We start from the raw sequence: 7,724 nt of genomic DNA on the forward strand, positions 1-7,724 counted from the left end.
AGAGAGAGAGAGAGAGAGAGAGAGAGAGAGAGAGAGAGAGAGAGAGATACCCAAAGTGGCAAATGGGAAGGCTCGGTAGAGTATGAGTATCGATGGGAAGGATACACAAAGCCCTCAGTGTCGCTGGTATGCTGAGACTGACCACAACCCTATTGTAAGGCTATGCTAAACCTCTCACCTTTACCCTCAGAAAGCAGCAGCATTCAAATCTAGGTTGCTCCCCTGACTCACATGTCTAAAATAGAAAATCCTATTTTTTTTCCACCTATGAGTCTCTTGTAGTAACTATTAGAAAAAATAACAGTCTAACACTACAACAGATAGATAAAACATTACATTTAATATTGGTTGTAGGCACTGTATGCAAACAATAAATGGAGTTCTACCAGAAGTGTAAAATGTAACACAAATAAGAAAAAACACAAACCAGAGTGCTTTCTCTCTCTGTCTCTCTCTGTCTCTCTCTGTCTCTCTCTGCCTCTCTCTCTCTCTCTCTCTCTCTCTCTCTCTCTCTCTCTCTCTCTCTGTGTGTGTGTGTGTGTGTGTGTGTGTGTGTGTGTGTAATACATGGATCTCCATCAGCACATCGTATCTCTTTCTGAAGATGGATGGAAATAGCAGGAAAAATGTGGTAGTAAAAGAACTACTGATGTAAGGTTTAACCAGTGGTCTTGCACCTGACAACCTCAGCCACCTTTAGTCTCCTTCATGGAGCCCAGAAAGGCAAATGATAACTAAAATGAAGGCTGCGAAGATAATCAAGGACATAGAAAAGATTTGTTTGCATGAAAGAAGATAAGGATATAAAAATGAGATTCAAACAGACATAGCTGTCTGAGGAAAAATGGTGATAAAAACTGGTGTAGCGTTGTGTAGTGTGGGTTCTTCTCTATTTCCATACAACCAGGGAGATGGCATTCCTACCAGAACTACCAATTTGTTTAGATATTAACTTTTTTTTATTGTGTGTCACTATAAAGAATAGAAACTGTATGCTGCAGGATTTTAGAAAGGTCAGAGAAAGGGAGAAAGAAATTTGGGATAGAGGCTATGCTTAGGTCTTACCAGCACCACTCTCCACTGATTCTTCAAGAAAATGAGAAACCAAGAATGTCCATTAACATCTCTAGCCCTGTCCATGTCAATGTTTAACTTGGTTTCAAATAATATATGAGCCAAGAACACTCTCTTTAGACCAGCAACCATTAGGTCTTCCCTCAGTTAGTACTTCTTTGAATTTCATTATTTTATATCAAATAATTATGCTCAACATTTGTTGTTGTATGTCATTTACTTTATAAATATTACATCATTTGATATTCACACTGACCATATCAGGTCAGAATAAATTAACATAGCTTTCATTTTGTATCCTAGCCAATGAAACTTACAAAAGTTATATTTTTAAGTGGCGGAGAAATGTGAGCCTTGTGTAGTGGCTCTGTACTTGCCTTAGCTAGTGAAGATTGTGCAAAGCAGAATCAATTGTTTGTGTTTTGGATCAATTAAAGCAAGTTAATGCTATGCACACCACTTCTTTCTGCCTTATAAACCATCTATTAAGTATGAAAATGAAAAGTTTCTCTGTATAATAAATAAAAATAGGTATGAAATCATTTCATGATTATTAGCTCTTTGCATTGCACTATTTACACTCCACTAGTTTCCTTGTGAGATTCTTGCTTTGCTTTGGTTTAGTTTTGGATTTGGTTTTGGTTTGTTTATTTAGTTTCTGTTCGTTATTGCTGAAATGACATGTAGGAAAAAAATGAAATATTCATCTATATGTAATTTATGTTCTAGGGTATATCGCCTAGGACAGAAGATGTTGTATAAACAGTTGTCTGTATGACTTAAAGATAAATAGGGAAATATGGCAGCAACACCTCATTTGTACACTGTACTTAACAGTTCTGCTGTAATTGGGTGGAGAAAAGTGAGTCATAGCTTTGCCTACTTAGAGGGTGGTACAAGGAATTACCACATCTGAGTTAGATGGATAAACTCCAGAAATAAAAGTAGAAAATGGAGATTATAAGAAAGCTACACAGATTTCCAAACTTCCAACTTATAATTAAAGCTGATAAATCAATGGTTGGTCAACAATGTTTCAGTCTGCAAGTAAGTCAACTACTGTGTGAAACAGTATAACTCCCTTTATCTACATGATTGTAATATGTAATGTACATGATATTTCTATTTGAGCAGAGTATCTTCTGCTGAGAAAATTAATTTCCCTGTGCTACATTAAAAGGATGTATAGTTACTCAATTCACATTTTGATTTTTACAGTCTTTAATAGAGTTTACCAATCTGGATATTGACATTTTAATCCTAAATATGTCTTAAGCATTTCTTGTCTGTTGCTTCTCTTTGTCTATGGTCTGGGTAAGGTTTCTTGCAAAACATGTGCCTTTGAAATCTTTTTATTAAATATCAAAGCAATGAATTCATGGATGGAATATTGGAAACAAGATTGTCTTATATGATACAGTTTCAAAAATATAGTGTCCTAGGATATCACCTGTTAAACTTAATAAAATTGCTGCCTCCTTTTCCTTTCCCACCCACACTGTGTACAATGAGCAAAATAAGGTTCTGATCACTTTCTCTATGTTAGGGAGTAGTGGCTATTCCTGATGTCAGCTTGACTATATCTCTATTGAACTACAATCCAGAACTGGAGGGCTGGAAGACACTGACGTGGATCTTGGCATGGAGATCTTGAGGCATAGTGGCCAAGAAAAGCTTAGCCCTAGGCAAGGTAGTACATACCTTTAATCAAAGGAGACTGAGGAAAGGAGATCTCTGAGTTCAAGATCAGCCTGCAACAAAGCAAGTCCCAGATCCAGGCGTGGTGGTATATATGTTTAATCTGGGCCACACCTTCGGCTGGAGGCCTACATAATGACATTGAAAGACGTAAAATTCATTCTTCTTTGCCTGCTTGCACTAACTTGTCAGCACATCTGTTGGAGCCTACTTCTACAGAAGAGCAGCTGAAACAACTACTGTCATGGAACTGAGCAACTACTAGATTCTTGGACTTCCCATTCACAGCTGCCCATTGTTGGGTTAGTTGAACTTCAGACTGTAAGTCATCACAATAAATTCCCTCAATATAGAGAGATATTCAATAAGCTCTGTGACTTAGAGAACCCTAATATAGGGATGTTGAAGTTTATAAAGTATTATGTTTATATCATCCACTAAATGTGTCATATGGGTTTGTTTTTCTGACATGATACTCAGAATGGTATAAGCTTTTGGGAAAACATATGTAAATCTTAATTAATATTCAAAGTTTCAGGATGACAAGTCTGCCATAGTAAATACTGACACTTTCATAGGCTCAAACAATCAATTTGCAACGAGCTTCCACTATGCTACTTTATATAAACCTGAACCTGACTACTATACTGCTTAAGTAATTTCTACTTCATAACTCCCATTTTCAGCAGTAAACATACAGCTAAGCTTCATAAGCTAATAAAAACGCCTACATTTGTCTGTATTGTAATGAATTAATTTCTCATCAAATTGTATACAACATCTTTTTAAAAGACTATATAACCAACTGATTATACAAAACAACTCTAAGTTTCTTTATTCTAAACCATCTTCACACCACACTCACTTTCAACACTGTTGATTCTTCAAAAAAATGTAGTAATAACATCATAGTATCACAGAAAATTTATGTATAATTATAATAGCAAGGGTAATCTTCCTTTCCAACAAAACTTTTGGTACTTTTTAATGGAATCCTGGACTAAACTCCCACAGATCTATGAACACTTATTCTTTACAGTCTAGAATCTACTAAGGCAGAAATCTGATCCATTACCACAGGACTTGCTGCCTCCACAGCAGTAGTAGCACCTAAGAAGTAACCTATGGTAGTAGAAGCTTGGTAAAATGAGTAAGTTTTAAGACCTAAGTCAAGATAGTTTACTAAGAAGGATGAGAAGACATTAGGACATACTTTGGAATCATGGGCATTGTATGTCCTGTAGGAAAATCCAGGATAGGTTCTGATCCACTAATTTCTTTTGCCATAACTTGATGAGCAATTTCATGCTGTCATAGCACAAAAGCTAAAACTACATCTTTTTAAAATAGGAGAAATATACTGCCACATTCCATGGGAGGAAAGGAGAAGGAAATGGGTAAGGATGGAAGATAAGGGAGGCGACAGAGAGAAAAAGATGGAGCTCAGAACTGCGGGACTTTTTATAGTAAGAACAAATTACCAGTTAGCCTGAGGTAGATCTTGGCATCAGGATTTTAACAGACTCTATGTGACAACAGTCAGTAGCCACAGTTGGGAATCACAGTTCTACCGTTACAGTTCAAACCTATCTGTCATTTTCAAAATTCACAATTATATATTTTTATAGGATTTATGGTCTAATTTTCTTCTAAGTCAAAGTCATATTCTTACAGTGATTGGCAAAATACCAATGAGAGTCAAGCTCACAGAAAAGAAACCTCTAAACTCTGGGCACAGAATTTGTCATCAAGCATGAAAGATACTTCAGCTCATCTTGACAAATTCATTTTGGGTACCTGATATTCAAAATAAGCTTCCTCATGTAAACCCAACACTCTGAAGGAGGTGGAGTCAGTGAGTTGTAAGTTTGTGCAACATCTTATATTAAAAGAAGCAGTCAGGGGCTCCTCATTCAGCTCAGTGGCTGAGAGCTTGCCTGGCAAGGAAGAAGTCCTGAATCAGATCCTCTTCTCTGAAGAAGGAAAATAAAGAAAAATGCAAAAACAACAGTCCAATGAGCAGATGCTCTTTTTGATTTAATCTTTAAACATGACTGTTACAGGAGGAGGTGGAAGGAAAACAGGTCTTAAAAAAGATAACCGAAAAGAATACTCAAAATTGTGGCTATCACCACTGGAAGTGATAAGATTTTAAATGATCTGGACATTTAGAGCCAATTTTGGAACCAGAAGTCAACCTTGTCAAGGATAAATCATGCAGCCATAATGACTACAGAGTTACAAGCACTAGTAGGAATTTGAAGGTAAAATCAAATGAAGTCCAATAACAGCCCTTTGGCTCCAACTGTGGGAGACCTTGAGTTAGCAATAACTTTATCTCTGGTGTTCTACCTTATGCACTTGTATTTCTGTCTACAATTGAGATACAACTACAATAATTGCTACAGACATGACTAATGCTTGTTGGGGTTGGAAGCTAAAATTCTAAATTCATTTAAGACATACATTTTTCATAACTCACCCCCTTTGTAAGGTCTCTGTGCCTCTTTTCTCGTACATACCAGGCTTTGGCTGTTGTAATAGGTGTTTGTGTGGTTGACTCATTCTGTCTACTCTAATGAGAGGCCTCCGCAAAGACAGGACATGTACTGTATTGCTTCTTTTTACATACGAATGCAAAATATAACACTGGACAGAGTAGGTTCTAAAATACCTACAGAACTAAATGAAGTTCATGTGGTCTTCCTTCTAAGTAATTACTAGACTGTGTCCACACGTCAAGCAGCTAGGAGAATGAATGCTACATAAAAGAATGAGACAGAAGGACATACAGTTCCTCATGAAAGAGGACAGCTTTTGTTCTCATACTGATCTTTAAGTTTCTGACAATGTACATTAACTGTATTTTCCACCTTCCAATTTGAAGTGAGTGAAATCTGCATGGCTGTGGCCAAATCCTAATACATACCTTGGAAATGTCTGTGAAATGAGCTTCAGCAAAGTTACCTTCAAGTATTAAAACTCTAATATCCATTTTTTTCCTTATATCCTTTTTCCTCCTCAGAAGCAGTAGTAGAAAGCGTTTTAAATTCCATCTTAGTTGCATATACTGACTGTGAAATTTGGAAACCAGTCATGTTAGAGGAACTTTCGCTGAAATGCCACTTGGCACTGTTTTTGATTTCCAAATGTGACTAAATAGCACATCCTAACACATAGCTTCCTCTAACTCTATTACTGCTAAAGAATGGATGCTGGGATTCTGGTGATCCTAAAAATAATATTATGGTCAGCATGATCATTTTTTCTCCCATCATGTAAACACCCATACATTATACAGTACAGTTAATTTTTTTAATGTTTGTAAGCGTGTATGTGCCTGTTTATGTATACATGTTCTGACATATGTGAGTACACATGTATATCCAGTTGTACACATCTACATATGTATGTGTTTGTGTGTAGGCCAGAGGTTGATGTGAGCCGTTTCTTCCATCACTTTCGACCTTATGTAATGACCATGGGTCTCCAGTAGAATAGGTTGTCTAGCTAGCTAGGGGTGAGAATGCCCTGTTTTTGTCTGCTAAATACTAGTATTGCAAACTGGTCCTTCTACCTACCCATCTGTTAGGGGACTAACTGCATTCCTGATGCTCATATGGTAAGATCTTCACTCACTGTGCCATCTCCTCAAGCTGACATTGTAAGTGGCAGTATGATGACTGATATACTTGTCAATAATTAATTCATACAAAAGGTATCAAACACATGTTAGAATACCAGAGTTTGGATATAAGGTAAAGGAAACAAACGAGGCTTATGACAAGGTTTCTAGGAAGCAAACTTGAAAATAAGCCGATCTAAAGAAGACACAGCCCTTAGGAACACCATCAGAAAGAAGGTACTCATTTATTTTAGCCTCAAATTAAAATGTTTCAATATCCAGCAGTTAATCCGCGTGTACCATATTTACATGCCCAAATAAAGCCACCATATGCATTTTTATTCTAAAACAGACAAGTCCTCACACCACTGCTGTCAAAATGATTAAATGAATAGCAAGGGATAGAAAAATGGCATAAACAATTATTCTTTATCCTGTTTAATATATCAAAACTTCAAAATATAGCTATATCATGGGCATCAGCAGACTGACGTGAAAAAGGTTTTGTATAATTAGGTTTTCACACAGAGATCTTGCAACTCTTGCAGCAGCAGGCTTGCTGGACTAATGGAAATTGGAATTGAGGCAATTATGTAGAACAGTGGCAGGAAGCATGGCTTTTAGGAGAATCAGCTTAAAGAAGAAAAGCCCAGTGGCATGTGCATTAATGCTGTCAAAACCCTAAGCAAGATTGGCTCTCTGTGCCAGCTAAGCCCCTGCCTGACTCTGGAAAGTAATTTTCTGAAGCCATGCCAAGCTCTTTGCTTGAAAATAACATCTTAATTAGTTTCTTCTAATAAAATTCAAAATGCTCTTTTGGTGATGATAATACACTTATTGTTTTATTCCAGTTCAACATCCTGGTATCCTGAAATGTTCCCAGTATTATTGTTCAGGGAAAGGCAAAGGGGCCCGTATGCCTATATTTATACAGCGACAATCTGGCTAGACAGATCAACAAAACTGGAAGCTCTTGAGGTCAGAGAGACCAGTTCTATAAAGCATGGTTATTCTCAAGTTCACATTCCTGTAAAATGACAAGGAGACTCCAATTTCTTCCCATTCTTATTCTACAGTTTCTAGATACCGATACATAATGATGGTGTTCAGATAATGGTGATGTGTTTGGTTGCTCAGTAATTGTTTTCAAATTAGAGAATAATGTACATCCTTTTCCTCCCTTGGGCTTACCGTACTCAGTGTTTTGGTTCTCAGCATTTGTTCTTCTACTTATTTTCTACAGAGTATTATTTTTCTATAAAGATTTTATATTACATCTCTCTCTCTCTCTCTCTCTCTCTCTCTCTCTCTCTCTCTCTCTCTCTCT

At 36.8% G+C, this 7,724-nt stretch overlaps 1 protein-coding gene across 1 annotated transcript in view; it reads right to left on the bottom strand.

The window, feature by feature from the left end:
* Nucleotides 1–7,724, bottom strand: part of Sema3c (semaphorin 3C) — a 151,408-nt gene that overhangs the window by 130,668 nt on the left and 13,016 nt on the right. The window lies entirely within an intron of this gene.

This window comes from Grammomys surdaster, unplaced genomic scaffold (assembly GCF_004785775.1).
Source record: "Grammomys surdaster isolate TR1022 unplaced genomic scaffold, NIH_TR_1.0 325, whole genome shotgun sequence".
Lineage (NCBI taxonomy): Eukaryota > Metazoa > Chordata > Mammalia > Rodentia > Muridae > Grammomys > Grammomys surdaster.